Consider the following 21,427-nt stretch of genomic DNA (forward strand, 5'->3'; position numbering starts at 1 on the left):
AAGTATCATCTCATCAGAGAGAGATTGTGCATCGAGGAGTCGTGATTATCACGAAGATAGCTTCGGAGCATAACGTTGCTGATTCATTTACGAAGGCCCTCTCGGCTACAGTGTTTGAGGGTCACCTGTAGAATATGGGTCTATGAGACAGACCACGGCTGGATGTTGCGTTATTTTATGATGTGGAATTATGGATGAAATACAATGATCAAAATGCATTGAGCACTCAAGTTTTCTCAGTAGAATCCAAGTGTAAACCCTACTGAGTTTCATGGTAAGTCCAAGGTTGAACTCAGGGACTTGGGAAAACAGGTTGCGGTGGTAATTTTTAGGAAAACCTTGCGGTAACCGGTAACTCAAATAGTTGTTGGTTTTGTTTGTTGCAGTAATGAAATAAATAAATGCGGCAGATTTGAGAAAAGTTTGATTGTGTGATAGATGCACTGAGTATGCGGATGAACGGGTTGAGAAGGTCTTTAGCTAGCGTTACTTGGGAATGCATCAGACTATGTGATCATGTTATACCCAAGCACAACAAGTCATTTTCCAATGTAAATGCGGTGCTCTTAAGTCTAGGACGCATGTGTTGAATGCAAAAGTATCCATAGAGCTTATTCCTAAGTCTCTACTCTTTTCCTATGCGATGATGCAAGATGCACAAAGGCAAGGTGACCGCACACAATCATATCCTATCTCTAAGATGCATACGATGCGTTAATAGCAAACAGTGTTTATTCCTAAGCTTCTATCTCTTGATTATGCATTCCAATTTGACTCTCACGAGCCTAGATTCTAACCTGACTTTTTCAAGCCGATCCTGTCCTTAAACTACCCTCCCGAGTATCTCTAATGGACGAATGAAGCATACATAAAATAAGATGATCGCATAGAATGAATATCCCTAGTTAAGCTAGCTAAGGGCTTCTCAACCCATTCAACAGATTTAGCTACTCATGCATAAATAGCAGAAAGTGAACAGATATAGAGAAGTAAATTCCATTTTTATAAATGAGTTTAAATACAAAATAGCAATGGAAGATAAAGGTAGAGAGCCTGGTAGCAATCCTTTGCTGACTAAGGCTTTTACACTGGCAATCTCTATTCGATTCAAAAGATATTCTTGCTTCCGCAAGAGTTGGCCCTCTCTCTGATCTTGAAGCTTTCGGCGCTCTCCCAGGCTCACCGGAACGATCTATCGACATAACTTCCTTCTCTCACTTCCGCCTTAAGTAAAATAAAATCTAAGAACAGGGCTAAACTATGAACAGAACTTGTGAACTCGTGAGCAGCTGAACTCTTTTTCTAAAGGATGCCTTTGGTATTTATAGAGCTTCGAGGTGAAGGGCAGCTTCTCTCTTATGATTGCACAGATAGGATGGCTTTAATTCCCTGACTGATGCACTGAATATTTGTCACCAAAAAGCTGAATGTACTCATTATCATTAGCTGCTGTCAACTTAATTCGGATTCGACCATCATCAGCTTTCTGTTCCATCGTGATTAATTATGCCTTTCACCCAGATGCACCTACCAAGTTGTACCGGCTCTATGCGGCAATCCTTCTTGAGCAAATGTTTGCGAACACAAATCACCGCAAAGTCTTGCGGTAATGCTGCGCTCGTTCGTTGATTTCTTGTGATCGTTCTTTTCACCTTTCGTCAACACATATTCTGCATAAAAATACAAAAATCAACTGTTTCATTTTTGGATGCAATCTAACATATTTTATCAATGTAAGCCAACATTGTTTAAGAACTTAGCACTGTAATAACGTGCATTTTTATCCGTTATCACTGGACTAGGGCAAGTGGGAGATCTTATACTGAGCATGTTATGCCTTAGTTTATTGTTTTGTGTACTTGTAATTTGATTATTTTGTACCACCCACTAGCTTTAGGACAAGTGGGAGATTGTTGGGGTTGATGCCCTAAATCTCTTAAGGTTCTATAGTTTGTAAACCTTGTATGAACAAACTTGTATGTGATTAATAATATTTGATATTTTATTCACTTAATCTATGAAATATATGATATTTTAGTTGCAACCACAAACCAATAAACTAACATCCAAGGTTATCGTTGTAACTTAAACATGTATGTGGAGACATACAAGTGGATCATGTTTAAGTGACAATCCTGTTGGGAATGTCCTAGAACTCGCAGTTCGTGTTAAACATTCTATTTATCAATAATAATAAATTATTGATTTTGCATTCTATTATGAAAATCTAATAAACATATCCATAGCTATAGTCTGAATACTATAACTTTATGTAGTGACATAAACTGGATCAAGTAAACAGTATATAGCCTAAATGGTCTAATAAGTATATGGATAAAATTGGGTGTCTCATCATGGTAACACTATTGGATGCGGCCCACTCTGTAGTTGTTACAAGAATTTGTAAAGTGCTACAAACGATGTGATCTACAAATTGTTCATGTTTAGACATGTGAGTGGGGGCATCCTATGCAATGAGTTTTCATATAGACTGGACCACGAAAATTGTCACTTTTCTTTATAACGACTGTTTACTATTAAAACTAACTATTTCGTCTATTAAGTAACCTAGGTTAACTCAATCTTAATCATGAGCTAGCTATAATCTCCTGTTTGTTCAGAATTATCCTTTGATCTATAAACGGTGAGAGTAGTTCAACAGCATTACTCAATAAGCCTCCCATTTTGCGGATAAGACCGAATGAATAGCTGGAGACATAGCCCTGCAAGATGGAATTCACTCCTACCCGATTTAGGGTTAGCGAATAGGTTGTTCTCTTAAGTACTGATTCCAAGTCTTGAACAATCAGGACCCCGCCTTCTCATGATAGAGAAAGGACTTGATTCATATGGATTATGAATCAAAATTGTTTATTAAAGGGTGAGTGGGAACTTAAGGAACAAAATGTATTCACAAGGGTAAAACGGTTACATTGACCCAACTATGATTACGAACAACCTGTGAAGGATCGACTTACTGATTATGGTTATATAAAGTGGACATAATATATTTACAGTGAGGGAAGTTCAACTATGGGCTATAGTGGAGTGACCCATTAGTTAACATGGGGGTTAGATTGGTCTAATGGGTTTAGCCGATTAATCTCGGATTGTTAGAGACCATGATCTGTAGGTCCATGAGGTCCCCCTACTAGCTCGTAAATGGATAAGCTTTGGAGAAGCTTGATAAGTTAATTTGAAACATTCAAATTAAAATTAAACGGAATGGGAGAATTTATATTTAAATATGACTTAGATATATGAAGATGGATTTGTGCAAAAAATAATTTAATATTTGATATTAAATTAATTAGTATTATTTAAAAATTAATTTATGAAATTAATTTTATAAAATTAAATTTTCATTTTTAAAATCAAAATAGATTTTGAAATCGGTTTTGATTTTAAGAAAAATTGGAAAGTTGAAAATCATGCATAAATGAAAAATCAGATTTTTCCATTACCCATCTTCTATATACTCACACAAACCCCATTTTCTTTTTCTTCATTTAATCCAAGCATGAGCTACAATCATGTAGTGTTCCTCTTTGCATGTTCAGCTGCAATAAATAAAGAAGATTTGAGTGAATTTGAGGGATGCATTCAATAGAAATTTTAGAGAAAATTTCGGCTGGAAGAAAGGTTCTTCAAGCAGTGCGGTGCTGTGAACTTCTCCTTGTTTATTCATTGCTTCAAGCTATTCTTGAGTCCTACAACTCGTTCTAAAGCTCCAAGAGGATAGTGGGGAAGATCTTGAGGTGGTTCACGGTGATCTTTTAAGGAGATGATGTTCAACAAGATCTTGAAGAGTTCTATAAAGGTATGACTACAAACCCTCTTTTATCAGACGGGCATGTTTTAGTTTCTGCCAAAATTAGTGAACTTGAATGTTTATTGATCCTTGTTACTTCCACTGCATATTAATACACTCTTACAAACCCAAATAGTCTGTAGTATATGGATAAGACTGGGTACCTTATCCTGGTGACACTACGAGTATGGCCCGCTTTGTAGGTGTTACAAATGTTGTAAAGTGCTACAAATAATCTGATCCTGATCATTCATGTATTAGACATGTGAGCAGGGATATTCTATATAAAGGAGTTTGTATAAGACCGGACCACGAAACGTTTAGTCTCATTATATAACGCCGTTCATAATAGAGATTTTCATTTCACTAGGATGATCATAGGATAACCATAGGTAATATGACATTAATCCTGAGTGAGTTATGAACTCCTGCCTATGAGGGCGGTTCTTTTATTTGTATAGGTATGAGTGACCAGATCACCGACTCAACAAGCCTACCATTTTGGGGATTTGTTTGATTGGGGAGCTGGAAATGCAGGGGTAAGTAGATAAACTGCTCCCTTAATGGTTGTTTCCGGGTCTTGAATAATGTTGCGCCATACTCTCTCTTGGCCCGAGAGGGGTTTAGTCATAGTGAGACTATGATCTATTATTCATTAGAGAAATCAATGGTACTTAAAGAGTTAGAGGTAACTATAAGGGCAAAACAGTAATTTAGCCCAGTTGTACTTAGGAGCAATTTGTGAAGGGTCATCGTACTATTGATTGGTTATATCCAATTTACACAGAAATATATTTGTAGTGTGAAGAGTGCAGCTGTCGATCTTTAGTGGAGTGCCCGACAGTTAACAGATGGTGGATAATGTAATTAAAGAGTTTAATTAATTATTCAAGTACTGTTGGAGCTTCAAGCTACATGTTCATAAGATCCCATTGGTAGTTCAAAAGGATTTAGTTGAGAATCTGTTTTTGGGTTAATTTGAATTGTTTAAATTAATAAGAGGGAATTTAACTATATATGATATAATTAAATTAATTAAATTATATATGATATAATTGACATAATGTATTTGATACATTATTGTTTAATTGGAGGAATAAATATTTGAATGTGATACAAATATATTTTCTATGAATGAGATTCATAGTTGTTAAATTTAATATATATATATAATTTATATTAAATGCCATAAAATAGAGAAAAAGAACCATAGTTTATATTGTATATGATGCAATATTGAAACTATAGATTATAAATATAATATGATAGAGTTTTAAGTGGGTGTTTAAGTGGTTTTGTGGCAAATTAGGATAAATAAAAAATAAGATTTTATTTTTCCAGTGAGATATTCATATCAAACAAATAGAGCCTATACGATAGGGCTTTTGTCTACACGATTGAGGCATCTTACTATACAATAGAGGGTTTATTCCTCAATCGTCTTCCTCCTCCAAACTCACAAACTCCCTCCTAACCAAAATAGTCAGAACCCATCACTCCTGGGTTCTCACCCTGAGAATACCGAGGTCACCAAGTGGTCTTCACATTTTTGGTTAATTTTTTCTTACTATTTAAGGGGTTCGTGATTGTTCGAAGTATTCATGACAATTCGAGGTATTTATGTGAAGAAGAGTTCTTCAAAGGTATAATCTCTAAACTCTTTTTGTTATTCAAAAGTATGCTGTAATTTTTAGTTAAAATGTATAATCTATTTTTTTTATTGTAAATGTTTGTTTCAATCGAAATGGGATTTGGATGATCCGCTTTCGCTCATGGAGCTCTTGTAAATCGAGTTCCTTCACTTCATCCTCAACTTCATTCTTCAATCTTCACCATTTAATTCTTTCCTATCGTTTGCTCTAGTTGCTTAACTACTACTCGACGTTATTGGATTTTTTTTTCAAGTTTTCACTCTCTTCTTGATATTAATCTAACTTAAAATAAATATTATAACAATTAATTAGACATTATCATATATAATAACGTATATTCAACGTATCCGTATCTTAGTTTTTAGAAATTAGCGCATCATCGTATTATATCATACCCATATCTTGTATCTATATTTGTGTCTGTGCTTCTTAGATCTTTCTTGTAACTCAGTGAACTCCCTTCACATGAGAACTTAAGTCCCTCTAAGTCTTGAGAACTCCCTTCTCAAAATTGGAAGGAGAAGTGGGAAGTGGTTTCAGCCTGAAGATGTACGATGGATGGTACATCAAAAACTGAGATTTGTCAACGTGAATACACGCGTTGTTTGATGAATGAATGGATCAGATCGAATTGGAAAATGGAAAGATTTATAGAGTTCCTCAGGTAGCATATATTGACTTCTTCCTTTGCCATCATAATGAAAGATGGGTTGCAATACCCTATTCTCTCGTTGGTCCTATGGTTTCATTAATGAAAAGAAAAGGCAAAGGTCTGCCATCTGCTAAAATTAGCTAGCTCTTTCTGTTTTCCTGCTCACTCATTATGCAAGCAAGGAAGAAGGACATCCAACAACCTACCGATAGAGTGAAAAAAAAGCATGTAATTGAAGAAAATAAAAATCACACCAAGTTATGGGTGCAATCATTAGTAACACCTTAGGCTTCTTTAAGGCTTGAGAAATCCTTTTCGATGAATGAGGTTTTAGGCTTCCCTAAGACCGAGAATTCCTTCTCTTCAACTACACCTTAGGCTCCCTCTAAGATGGAATAATCTTCACGTTCTTGAACAATTCACACAATGACATTATACAGCATAAAATAGTGAGCAAAGATCAAGAATACTTTGTTGAACAAAATAGCCACCAAGAAAATATACTCCCCACAATAAACAAATGCGGCCACCCTAAATGGGGGCCAAAAATCTTCTTTTAAAACTGTGGATAAACGAGGAAAGAATTTTCAGAAAAATATCTCCCTTTTTTTTCAAAATAAGATCCACCATAAATAAGAAAAATACGATCAAAATACTACCGTTGAGATTTCTCAGATTAGAAAAGAAAAATATTCTATAGGAAATAGTAATGTTTGAAGCAAATGTTAAGACTTCAATGTGACAACTGCAAAAATCACCAAAACTGCCTCAGCAAATCGCCAACTCACATACATAGATACAAAATTTAGAAAAGAAAACGTTTGAAAATGTTTTTGTTTTTCAATTTTGATTAGGATTTTATTAATATTTCAAGAGAAAATATTTCTAAACCAAGTAATTGTTAAACAAGAAATAAAAATTGTTGGTATATTGGGACGGAACTACTATTGTTAAAGAAGCTCCTGTTTTGTATGCCTTTTCTCTATTTTGGATATGTAATATATAAAGAATTAAAAATGACATTAAATTTTTCTAACAAATTTGACCTATTTTAAGTCATGTTTACAAATTCTTTTTATATTCTTGCTATATTTTTTTAAAAATGACGTATGCAATTTCTTTGAAAGAAAAAACTCTAATTGAAATATTTTTCAAGAAAAGCATTAAAAATAGAAAGAGTATTTTACAATTCTTAAATGTTATTTCTTGGTTTTTAAATTGTTAAATAAATTAAAATAAAATTTTCTAGAACTACCAATGGTTGGTACTACTATTATTGAATCAATTCAAATACTTATTTAGGTATGTGATTGTAAATAAAGAAAGAATAACAAATAAAAACATATTTGCATAATTTTAAAAGTTATATTCCATATAAATAAAATTTTATAATTGAATCAAATCAATGATTTACGCACAAATTTCTTATGAAAGAGTTATGAAAAGGGCAGGAGTCATAAAGATAAAATTGACAATTCAAAGGACTTTGTTGGATGGAGCATGTAGCAAAGAAAAGCCTCTCAAGCTAAGACGAGAATGATATGCATGACAAGATAGTGTTCGTGTCATAATACTTCAAGTATATAGATAGTTGTTACGAGAAAAAAGTGTACTTTTATGCCTAAAGTCAATGTATATCAAATTAGACACGTGATCGGAAAAAGACGTATTTACATTTCAAGATGCATTACATCATAGTAATTTGAAGAGTCTAAACTAATTATAATCAAAACCTCCCTATGATTTTTTTAAAAAAAAAAAAAAATCAAACTATACTTTTTCCTAAATTAATTACACATTTATCTTTTTGTTTTAAAGAGTCTTTGGACAATGGTACTAAAAGGACAACTAGAGGGAAGGATCATAGGTAGTGTTTGTGAATAATTGTAAGGGAAAGTTCAATGAGAAGAAAAAAAGGCTAAGTTGTGTAGGGAATAATGGAGATAAAATAGTTACCAATAAACTCTAATATTTAAATGCAATCATGGGCAACTATATTAACTTCACAATAATAATACCAAATTATTTTTGTATTAATGTCCTAATGTGTTGGTCAAAGGCCAAAAAATATTTTATNATATATATATATATATAATGGAAAAAAGTGATTGCTTGGAATCATTGTTGGTCTTTTGGTGCTTTCAAATTCTAATCAATCAAATTAAAGCAAATTTTTTTTTCTCTAGAAATATTACTTAGCTGTCTCTCTCTCTCTCTCTCTATGAGTTTTCTTTTTTATTTTAGGTTTTTAGGATTAAAAAGAAGGGGTTGTTTGGAAAATTGAAATGGATGATATTCCATTCCTTAATTACATTTTTATTTACTTTCTTAATGGATGCTTATTGCTTCTTTTCTAGTTTTCATTGGCGTTTTAGTTGAGAAATCCACTTTAAAGGTTGTCAATCAAAGCTATAAGGACATTTGTTAGGGTTTTTTTTTCCCTTTTCTTTTTGCTATTTTAGAAGAAGATCTCATTTTTTAAGGTCAAAATTATGATAATTTTCGAGATTGAGATTCCATTACTTTGATGTGAGAGTTATGTACCTTTTTTTTCTTTGTGTTGGCGAGAAGAATTGTTAGAGTCATCAAACTTTATAACAAAAAAGAATCTCTTTATTTTAACATAATTGTCAATAGTTGTACTCAAAATATGCTCCTCCTACTTAATCTCGAATTGAAATTTTAAACTAAATGACACCTATCAAGAATCTGATCTTATTCATTCATATGAACATGATCTTAAAAATTTTAAATTCTAAGATAATACCAACACTTTATATAGTCAAAAAAAAAATTTCAGAAAAAAAAAAATTAGGTTGGAGAATAGTATTTAATTTGATATGTATATACATTTTTTTAAAATGATATATGTATATTGCTTGACTCTTTTATATTATGGTTATTTTTCTTATTGAAAATTTTATGAAAAAAAAATTACTTAAATAATTTGGTTGTCTCACTTTTAAACTGAGAATGGTTTTTAACATTTGTGTATGTCATATTTTTTTTTTCCTTGGCAAAGGCCATTTATATTAATACTACCACTTTAGTGGAAAGGTAAAATTATAAATATTATATATTGAAAGATTCTACAACTTAATGCTTTTGTAAAATGACTCATTTAATATGATTTAAATAACTTTATGGTCATTCAAAATTTAATATCATTGTGTTCAATTTTTTAAAAGAAATCATTGCATTTAATTTAGTAGTTTTTTTTTATAATACATTAATCTAGTAGTTGACATTATAAAAATTTGTAATTCTAAATATACCATTTAGGTAAGAAATCTTATATTTTTATTAAAAATAATAATTTATTATTTATAAAAACTGATCATAAAATTGTGAACTTACACATTCAATTATTCAAACCTTTAATTTGAGTAATTATACCCTCTATCCCCTATTAAAAGGAAAGGAGAAAAAATAACCTACAATAAATTACAAACTACAGCCTCTAAACTATGAGATAATGCTGCAATCATACCTTAAAATTTATTAGATTTTTCCAATATATGGAAGTAAAATATATACTAGTGTTTCCTTAAATATATATATATATATATATATATATATAGAAACAAACATTTACATACACACACTAGTGTTTTATTGTAATATTTACTTCCTCATACATGCATGTGTGTGCATGCATGCATGCATATACATATACACAGTAGTAAAGTTTTTTTTTTGTTTTAAGTACAATCACACTAGTGAAGCTATAACCAATATATTTAGTTATTGCAATGATTATGTAACTTTAGAAGTATTATAAGTGAGTTTAGATCAAAGGGCATAATTGACATATAACAAAAATAAAAATCAATAAAGTCGAAAAGATAGTGTGATCTGGGTTTAAAGTGGCAACTTCGGATCAAAACGAGATTAGAAAAAGAGACCAAACATGCGACCAAGACTAAGATCGAGCCTCACCAAATGCATAATGGAGCTTGCTTCATGCATGCCCCGACCCAAAGGGTTGTCTTAGGCTAAAATATAGCTAAAAGAAAACCAAGGCAAACCCTAGTGAAATACCAATAGGACATGCCCTTCGTACGCCCCAGTCCAGTGAATCGAAAGATAATTCCAATGCAACTCTAAAACTCTATAGAGAAGGACCTAGGTCAGCTATACCTATAAATACATCATGATAGCTCCAAGGAAAGTAAGTCCCCTTTAATACTCAAACTATCTACTTGCGACAAAATTACACTTTCTCACCTAAGTATTTGACCTATGTAGCAAGTATCACCTGTGTGTAGATCTTTCCATCTTACCAATCACTTACTTTCCCAAATTATAAATTTAGTGTTGTTGTCACATGAAGGCCAGTTGTGTTTTCTTTTGTCTAGATTTTGATATCAACAAGAAGAAAAATTGTTCAAACAGGAAGTTTGAACTTTTGAAGTATGAACAAGCTATGTTCATCTAAGTAAAACTCGATTCAATCAATATTTGAGACCCCATTTGATTCATTGTCTATTTAAGTTTTAGATGTCATTTCCATTGTTGTTATTAGAAAGAAGAAGAAGAAGAAGAAGAAGAAGAAAAAGGCTGTTTTCGTCAAATAAACCACACCACACTATTAATCATTTTAAATTATTTATCTTAGTCTTAAAAACTAGATTTTACAAAGCACATTCATTTTTTTCTATTTTAAATTTCCAACCAAACAAATATTTTGAATTTGGGAATTCAAATTTTAAATTTAATATTAAAACCAAATGTGCTTTAATACATGGTAAAAATAAGAAATTTGTTTTTAATTTCTACAAATTTCTTTATTTTTAAACATAATTTATATATTTACAATCTAAATAAGACCCGAGTTTTTTTGATAATTATGAAATTGAACAATCGAATCATCAACCATTTAAACGTCTTATACATTCACTAAAGTTTGTTCGATTTTGCACATGGTATATGAGATAATCTGATTGGTTTTTGTATTTGGTCATCTTTTCTAACTTTATTATATTCAAAGGTCTCAAATTAATGAGAGAATCAATTATATACCTTTTTATATAATAAAAACTAAAATAAACCGTAGGTTTTTAACATTTTTACTTGAAGATTTGACATCACTTAAAAGAAGGTATAAAACAAATAAACTATTTCTCAAAACACTCATCCACCATTAAAAATTCTTTGACTGTCTTCTTATTGGAGATTAAAAATTCTTTGACTGTCCTATTTTTTATTTTATTTTTAAAAGAAAACTTTAAAAGATTTTGTAAACTATTTTTTTATGAAAGGTTTTGTTTCTTTTTCCAATTTGGGTATGTTGGGCGGGCCAAGGATGACCAGCTCTTTGAAGAATATTAGTTGATTAATATTTATATATATGAAAATTTTGGATTTATTTCCTAACCATTTCGTTTTTTATTTTTTATTTTTAAAAATCAGATCTATTTCCTTTCTTCATTTTTATAATGATTTGCTTTTTTCTTAAATATAATGGTTGAATTCTTAATCAAATTCTAAAAACAAAAATAAATTTTTAAAAGCTACTTTTTTAATTTTAAAATTTTCACTTAATTTTTTAAATCATTAATAAAAAGTAAATAACAACAGAAAATGAAATTTAGGGATGGAAGTAACGTCTACATATTTAATTACCAAAAATAAAAAATAAAATGTGAAATAGTTAATAATTGAAGCCTAAAATATTCATTTTGGTCCATATACTTTCAATAAATATTATATTATAGAAAATCGACCAAATGTAACAAATATCAACAAAAAAAAAAAAAAATTATTATTGTCTACCTAATAATAATAATATATAAGAAATTTAAATTTATTTAACAATGAAAAAGATATTTGCTAATATAATTTTTACTTTCAATATTTATAATATTTTTGAAATATTCATTGACATTGAGAAGTTATCAATATTTTCTTGGACATTTTCATAAATTTAAACCTCATCTTCATCGACATTTACATATAAAACTTCGTCATTTTCGTTCAGGTAAGAGCTCTTATCTTTGAAATATGACTTAGACAAACTAGTTGTCAACCTTTTTTTTATTTTGGCAAAAGTGTCAACTGTAATTTTTTTTTTTTTTGAAAGGATAATTTAATATAAACAAACGAATTTATCGTGTCAATTGAACATATCTCAACTAATATAAAGCATATACCTTCAACCAAGACGTGAAAGATTCAAACTCCATTCCACATTTTGTTGAATTCAAAAAAGAAAAAGAAAAAGACCGTGAACCATGAAATGTATTTTAGGGCTATAGTAATAGACAATCTAATCCAAAATAATTGTAAATTTAGTCCAAACTAAAAACATTTGTGAATATTATACATTTTAAGCTTGGTCTGTGTATTAAGGCATATGAGAAGTTGAAAATGTCCGTTAAAATATCTCAATGTCGTAAGTGTTGTGAAAGATGTCTATCAATGAAAAATATCTTATCGCTTAAGTCTACTGGTGTTTGATATCTATCATTGATTTATAATATGTAGTTTCAACACATGTGCGATGAGGTTAAAATTTTGGTTGATAATATGTGACTTAATAGAATATATAAAATGGTATAGTGATGATATTTAACTTTGTTCCCTTTATGTTGCTGTTTGTGATTTCATTTTCTTTTAAGTTTATTATTTATATAACTTATCAATAAATTAAAAATATAAATCAGTGGTATTTAACTTTTATTTTCTATCCAATATATAAATAAATGTATATAGAGAGAGAGTTTACAATGGTATAAATGTGATATCAGATTGTTTTCTATGAGTGATTGTTTGCAAGGTTATTTACTATGAGGTTTATCAACTATTTGTTATATTAATATATTTAAAATGATAAATTTGTGATGTTTAACTTTGTTCTCTATTTGAGAGTTTTTTAACACTCATTTGTTATTTGACTCTATTATTGATATACAGTATTAAATTTTTCAAAAAGTATATAAGTGATATTTAGATTTTTCTATTTGTTTATTTATTTATTAATAATTGTTTGCATGATGATTTTCCATATTAGATTATCGTCAACATGCTATAATAATATAAAGTTTTAAATACACTATGGTTTGTATACTTTCAACTTTAATTTATTTTAATCCTTATATTTTCAAAATTTTTATTTTGATCTATGTATTTTGACCTTTTGTTTATTTTGGTACCTATATTTTCAAAAAGTTGGTCCTTTCATTTTCATTTTTTATCTCAACTTCTTCCATCAAAATTTAGGCAATAAATTAAAAGAAAATATATGATGCCCGATAAAATTATGTTTACATACTCATTTGCTATACGTTTATCTACCTCGTCAATTAAAACTAAAATGGTACTAGTAGTCTTTTAGAATAAAAAAGATATGAGTAATATAGATTCAAATTTTTACCTATATGTTTGAGTTGTAATACTTAAAAAATAGTTATATTTACTTGACATATCAAGACAATTTTTTTTTTTTTTTTTTGATGTATTATCATGACTATTCATTTTCTTACTACCCTCTTTCCATTGTTGTTGAGTTAAATCGATTACTATGAATTTGATATTACATCAAATTATATTGTCAGTATTAATGTATTATAATTATTTTCTAACAAAAATGTATTATATTTAAATTTATAATGAATCGATGAGTGTTAGTTAAAAAGATCTACATAATAATTGTTATATGGGTGATTTGGGATTAAAGGATATGACTGACATTTAGTACAAATAGAAATGACAAAGTCAAAAAAAGACATGATTCAAGCTGAAAGTAGCAACTTAGAACTAAATTGGGCCTAGGAAAAAGGTTTGGCTTGAGCGTTGGCTCAAGCTAGTGTGCTCAACTTTGGGCCTTACCAAACGTCCAAGCATGCCCAACTTAAAAAGATGCTCGGCCTTGACCAAGACCAACCCTAGCCAAACATAAAATCGAGCACACTCCTAGGCCTGAAAGGTTATCTAATTTTTTTAAAGTGATTCTGAAATCTTAGGTAATGACTTAGATCAACTTTCTATGTAAATACATCATTATAGCGCTTCATACAAAGTAACTTCAAGATCTATTTTCTTTATTTGGTAGATTCTCTCTTCTTTTAATTATAAATTTACTATTATTGTTACCCAAAAGTCTGATGTTTCTTCCTCGTATCTAAAACTTGACATCAACCATCATAATAATAATAGTTGAGAAAAGTCCTTGAGTGGAATGATCTAATGGCATCCATAGTCGATAAAAATAAAATAAAATAAAATCAGGTGGGTAATCGATTACTCTTTAAATAATATTTGCTGCACTGATTTTGATAAATAATTACTCTCCTCATCAATTTTTCTGTTTAGCGTTTTAATTGATTTACCATTTTTTAACAATGTGGTTTTTTCTAGATAATTACACACTTACCTTTTTACTTTGCGTTAATTTCGTACTTCTATCTATATTTTGAAAAAAAAAATTGTTTTGTTTCTATATTTTTATGTATTATTTTTAATTATTTTTTTATCTTAAACAAAAGTAACGTAATCTCAAGATAGAGAATCGATAATAATGTCTTTAACTTTTTATTTATGGCAAGTAGGTTTAGACATTTAATTGAAATATAGTTTCGTCACCAATTTTAACCTCGGATATGGATTGGCGGAAGTTGACGAAAAAAAACAATAACGGTTAAAGGAGGGTAATTGGTGATGGTGAGGGCAAATAGGGTCGAAGAGGGAGTTGCATGAATACCGATGAGGTTAGAGAGCAATGCTAGTTTTGTTTTAGGTAATTGTTTTAAACGAAAGAATTACTTAAAATAATTTCAAATATAATAAAATGTCATAGTCTATCACTGATGGATGATAGTAATCTATCAGTATCTTCCACCGATAAATAATGATATTTTATTATATTTATAAATATTTTTATTCTTTTTTTATATTTGAAAATACGCTTTATTTTTTTCACCTAAATTTGACCAAATAAAATGACAGCATTTTATTAATATATTTTTTCTTAAAATTATTATTACGAATAAAAGTGATTTCATAACCTGAGGTTAAAAAATAAACAAACGACAAGACCTAACAACTCACAGTTTGAGAGCAAAATATAAGAAAAGGATCCTATGTTTTTGTTTTTCTCCCTAATGGCAATAATTATGGGATGAATAAATTAAAGAAAAAATATGAAATTAAAATTTATAAATTTTGAAATGAAATTAACAAATGGAACCATAACTAGATAGAGTTTAATTCTTACTTAAATCATAATTTGAACAGAAGAGAACATAAAAAGGTGTTTACTAATAGTAAAATCCACTTAATATGGTAAATAAGTTAGTTTAAAAGTTGTTTCAAAATTCCATCCCCCAATTCTGATTTTTAGAGGTCAAAATTATCCCTCTCTTTCAACAAATTATGTTTATCTTTTCATTATTATGATTTTTTTTTCTATGTTTAAGTAGTGCATATGTATGCCATTGCTTAAATTTTAGCCAAATTTGAAAAACAATATTTTTAAAAAAGTCTTTTCTGATTTTTTTTTTTTTTTTTTAGAAAAGTATGTGAACATAATTTATTTCAAGCTATCTACTACATTTTTTGAGTTTGGATCTTTAATTTCTCAGACCATTTTATTTATTTTTTTTAAAATTTTTTATTTTTATTTTTAAAATTTGACTAAAAATCTAAATATTCTTTTAATTAGTGAAAACTATAATAAAGAAATTAATAAAAAATAAGTCTAATGTTTAAAAACACAAAACTAAAATTTAAGACCCTTTTGGTAGCCATTTGATTTTTTGTTTTTGTTTTTTCAAATTAAGCCTAGCTACTTTTCCCAACTTTCTTTCTTTGTTATCTAATTTTTACCTATACTTTAAAAAAATTAAGTCAAATTTTAAAAACTTATTTTTGTTTTTAAAATTTGGTTAAAAATTCGACCATTATTCTTAAAAAAGATACAAAATCAATATAAGAAATAAGAAAGAAATAAGATTAATATTCAAAAAACTAAAAATAAAATAGTTAACAAATGAAATCTAAATTATTATGAAACCGAGCTTAAAACTTATTTAGAAAAAGACAAAGGAATAAATTTTAAGGCTAAATATTAAAAAAGAGCAAACGCATTCCAACCAATAAAAAACGGAGTCTTAACCTTTTCCTTTTTTTTCCCCTCAAAAAGAAAACACTTTTCTTCTCAAACTCTTTTTTATCCTTTTCATAATTTAACATTATTATAAAGTTTTTTAAACATAATTCAACTTCTATGTGTGCCTTTGAAATTAGAGATCAAATTCTCCACCAACAAATATTGTTGGAACTCAAAAAGAAAAGTTAAAAATTTTATATTCTTTAAACGAACACAACTCGAACATAAAAATGTGTAGAGTATTTTTGGACACTGAGTTAATTTATTAAGCCTAACATTGTTTAGTCTGAGAAGTTAATTAAACAGTAGAGTCAAATAATCTATGTTTTGGATATAAAGTTGTTTAGAATGGAGTAAAAAAGTATGTATTTTAAAGTGCATAGTTGTTTGACTTGAAAATTTTCTTCTTAAAATTGAAGGTTCGATTCTTCATTTACTAGTTGCTATACTGATTTAAAAAGTATTTTAAATTTTGTCTATATTATTTTAGGTGCCTTTTAATTTTCACTCAAATATGATTTGGTAACAATTTATCTTAATTTGAAATCAAACTCTATATCGCTTTGGTTCTAACTTTTTTTTTTAAAAAAAATTGACTAATTTGAAAATTCCAATTTAGTCAATTTATTTAATATAAATTCTTAAGAAAGGAAAGGGGGAGGAAGATGAAATTCTTCAATAAATTTATAATATCAAATTTTGAAAATAAAATGAAGAAAAAGGAAAAAGATTATAGAAGTTTTTAACCGGTCAATCCAAACCCTCCTTTTCACATTATCAAGAAACAAACGCAGTAAAACAATAAACACGTCATTGAAAAAGGGGAAACGAAAAATATAAAATCCCCACGGAGTATAAATTTTGATTTAAAATTGGATTTTATAATTGGAATTCATTACTATATAAATAGGAAGTCAGAAATATGACATAATAATAAAACCCAGAAACTATTTTCTACTTTCCTACCACTACCCCCAACTCAGTTAAAAACTTCCATAATTCTTATTTCAGAGACCAGAAAAAAAAAAAAAAAAAACCCTTTTTCTTTCTTTGACATAAAGGGCCTTTTGGTCAAGTTCTCAAATTCTCTCTTTTTTTTTTTCCTTTTTTTTTCTGTTTAGCGTTTTAATTGATTAATCATTTTTTAACAATGGGATTTTTTAGATGATCACACACTTACCTTTTTACATATGCGTTAATTTCGTACTCTATTTATATTTTGAAAAAAAATAATGTTTTATTTCTATATTCTTATGTATAAATTTTAATTATTTTTATGTTAAAAAAAAAAAAGGAAAAACTAATGTAATCTAGAGGTAGTATATCGATAATAATGTCTTAACTTTTCACTTATGGTAATTAGGTTTAGACATTTAATTGAAATATAGTTTTGTCACCAATTTTAACCTCAAACATCGATTGGTGGAAATTGACGAGAAAAAACAATAAGAGTTAAAGTATGGGGAATTGATGGTTGTGAGAGTGAATAGGGTCAAGAGGGAGTTGCATGAATATCAAAAGAAGTCAACAAGTGATGTTAGTTTTGTTTAAAGAAATTTGTTTTCAATGACTGAAAATATTTTCACATATAACAAAATATCCCGATCTATCACTGATAGACAATTATATTTTATTATATTGAGATAAATTAAAGCATAAAGGTGATAATAGTCACTGATAGACAATTATATTTTACTATATTTATAAATACTTTGATTTTTCTATATTTGAAAATATTCTTTTGTTTTATTTATTTATTTTTTAAATTTATAAAATAAAATGACATCATTTTATTGTTTCTTTTTTCTTAAAATTATTATTTTATAATAAAAGTGATTTAATAAGTGAGGTGAAAATATAACCAAAGGACAATACCTAACAACTCACAGTTCGAGAGGAAAATATAAGAAAAGGATCCTATGTTTTTTTCCCCCTCTCCTTAATGGTAAGAATTATTGGGATGAATAAATTAAAGCATAAATGTGAAATTAAAATTTCTAAATGTAATGAAATTAACAAATGGAACAATACTAGATAGAGTTTAATTCTTACTTAAATCATAATTTGAACAGAAGAGAACATAAAAAAGTGTTTACAATACCCACTTAATATGGTAAATAAGTTAGTTTAAAAATTGTTTCAAATTTCCATCCCCCAATTCTGATTTTTAGAGGTCAAAATTCTCCCTCTCTTTTAATAAATTACGTCTATCTTTTTATTATTATAATTTCTTTCTGTGTTTAATGATGTGTTTGGTTTAAATTTTCAATGGTTTAATTTTGAAAATAAGTCCTTTTAGAAAAAATTTAAGTATTAAAATATTGAAGTATTTAACAACTACTCAAAATAGTTTTTAAAACAAATTTAAGTGTGTTTTAAACCATTCTTTATAGAAAGAGTTTAAATAATGATCTTTTTCAAAAACATTTTTTTGTATAGTCAATCTAAACGAATCCTAAGTAGTGTATATGTATGTCATTGCTTATATTTTAGCCCAAATTGAAAAAGGTCTTTTCTGATATATATTTAAAAAAAATGTGAACATAAGTTATTTCAAGATATCGACTACTATTTTTTCTTTTTTTTTTTTTTTTTGAGGATGTTTACTTTCTAATACCATTTTTTTTTTTGACAATTTATTTTTGTTTTAAATTTTTGGCTAAAAATCTAAATATTTTTTTAAGTTACATATACGTGAAAATCATAATAAAGAAATGGATAGAAAACAAGTCTAATGTTTAAAAACATAAAACTAAAATTTAAGACCTCGTTTGGTAACTATTTAATTTTTTGTTTTTTGTTTTTTTTTTTTTAAATTAAGCCTATACACACTACTTTCACTTCCAAATTTCTTCTTTCGTTATCTATTTTTTACCAATTGTTTAAAACACCAACCCAAAATTTGAAACAAAAAAAAGTTTTTTTTTTTAAGTTTTGGCCGAGAATTCAATCATTATACTTAGAAAAGATGCAAATCATTGTATTGGGAGGAAATAAGTTTAATTTTCAAAAACCAAAAATAAAAAATAAAATAATTACCAAACGAAATTATTATCGAGAGCTTAAAACTTATTTAGAAAAAAAAAAAAGAAAAATTTATTTTAAATGACAAATATGTTGAAAATATCTACAAATATAGAAAAATATCACAATCTATATGTGATAAACTGTGATAAACTATAAATAGAGACAAATAGTAGTCTATCGTAGCCTATCACAGTTTACTTCAAATAAACCGTAAAATTTTATAATATCATGTAAATATTTCGATTATTTTGTTATATTTAAAAATAACAAAAAAAAAAACATCATAAAGGAATCAATTTTAAGTCTAAATATTAAGAAAGAGCTCACACATTCCAAATAATAAAAAACCTTAAGTCTTGACTTTTTCTTCTTTTTTCTTTTTTTAGAAAGACGTCTTAACACTTTTCTTCCAATCAAACTCATTTTTTTTTTCATAATTTAATTTGTTATTAGGTTTTTGTTGAATATAAACATAGTTCAATACACATGCATGTTGTGGAAATGAACATAACTCAAACATACACCATTGTGGAAATGAACATAACTCAAACATAAAAATACGTAGAGTGTTTAGTCAAAGATTGTTTAGTCAAATTATAAGCCTAAAGTTGTTTAGTCAAAGTTTTTTTTTTTTTTTTTTTTTTTTTACTCTTTAAACGAACATAACTCAAACATAAAAATATGTAGAGTGTTTTGGGCATAGAGTTGAGTTATTAAGCGTAAAGTTGTTTAGTCAGAGAAGTCAATTAATATGTAGAGTTAATAATATGTGTTTTGAATATAAAATTGTTTAGTATGGATTTAGAAAATATGTGTTTCAATGTGCATAGTCATTTAACCTAGGAACTTTCTCTATAGAAGTTGAATGTTTGATCCCTATCTATGTAGTTGTCATACTAAAAAAATTGAATCCAAAAATTTTCTACAATATTTTATGTAACTTTTAATTTTCACTCAAAATCTAATCTATATTGAATATAAATATAACAAATTATCTTAATTTGAAATCAACTCCAAATCGCTTCGATTTGATTTCAGTCTTTTTATAGCCATTGGGATGAAATTTTGATTATACTCAAATTCAAAACAAATCAAAAATGAATTTTATCTAATTTATTTTTTAACTAAAATTTGACTAATTTACTTATTATAATTTGATAATTCCAAACTAGTAAGATGTTCAATATAAATTTTTAGAAAAGAAAAAAGAGAGGAAATGAAATTCTTCAATAAATGTGCAGACTTCAATAATAAATACGATTAAAATTAGTAGAATCTAGTTATTTAATACTATGCTATAAAGTATGTAGACCTTAGTTTAGTGGACTAAGGTCACGTTTATACTAGATGAAAAGTAATTCATAATGGTAATGTAAAAAGTACTCCTAGTTTATTATTTTTTTTTTGTTGTTTATCTACTTTTCGTAATTGTAATTAGAAGTGAGATCCGCCTTGAAATTTGTAATCAAATAGTGTAATTTAATTGAGGAATAAAAATTATACAATCATATTTGTTTAAAATTACATGAGACCCACTATCTTTATCTTTCTTGTTACTGTGATAGTATAAAAATTATGAATTTTACAAATTTATTATTGTCTAAACAATCTAATTGTGTTTGTAATTCTGTTGTGTTTGTAATTCAGATCTATTACAATTTATCAATTTTGATTGCGTCAACGCGGCTGAAATACGAAAAAAATCCTATACTGCGGAGTATGAAATTTTTTTTGAGACATTTATAATATCAAAATTTGAAAATAAAATGAAGAAAAGGGAAAAACAATTATTGAACTTTTTAAACACGCAGTAAAACAATAAACGCATTATTGAAAAAAGGGGAAACAAAAAAATATAAAATCCCCACGGAATATAAATTTTGATTTAAAATTGGATTTTATTATTGGAATTCATTACTATATACAAAGGAAGTCAGAAATATGACATAATAATATTTTAGGGGAAAAAAAACCCAGAAACTATTTTCTACTTTCCTACCACTACCCCCAACTCAGTTAAAAACTTCAATAATTCTTATTTTAGAGACCAGGAAAAAGAAAAAAATAAATCCTTTTTCTTTCTTTGTGAGTAAAGGGCCTTTTGGTCAAGTTCTCAAATTCTTCCCCTTTTTTTTCCACTTCACCAAAAAAAGAAAAAAAATATATATATATATATA

The 21,427-nt window shown here is 28.0% G+C and overlaps 1 protein-coding gene across 1 annotated transcript in view; it reads right to left on the reverse strand.

The window, feature by feature from the left end:
• LOC120067375 overlaps window positions 1–21,427 on the reverse strand; it is a 74,697-nt gene that overhangs the window by 51,051 nt on the left and 2,219 nt on the right. The gene's annotated exons all lie outside the window — the stretch shown is intronic.

Source organism: Benincasa hispida, chromosome 12 (assembly GCF_009727055.1).
Source record: "Benincasa hispida cultivar B227 chromosome 12, ASM972705v1, whole genome shotgun sequence".
Lineage (NCBI taxonomy): Eukaryota > Viridiplantae > Streptophyta > Magnoliopsida > Cucurbitales > Cucurbitaceae > Benincasa > Benincasa hispida.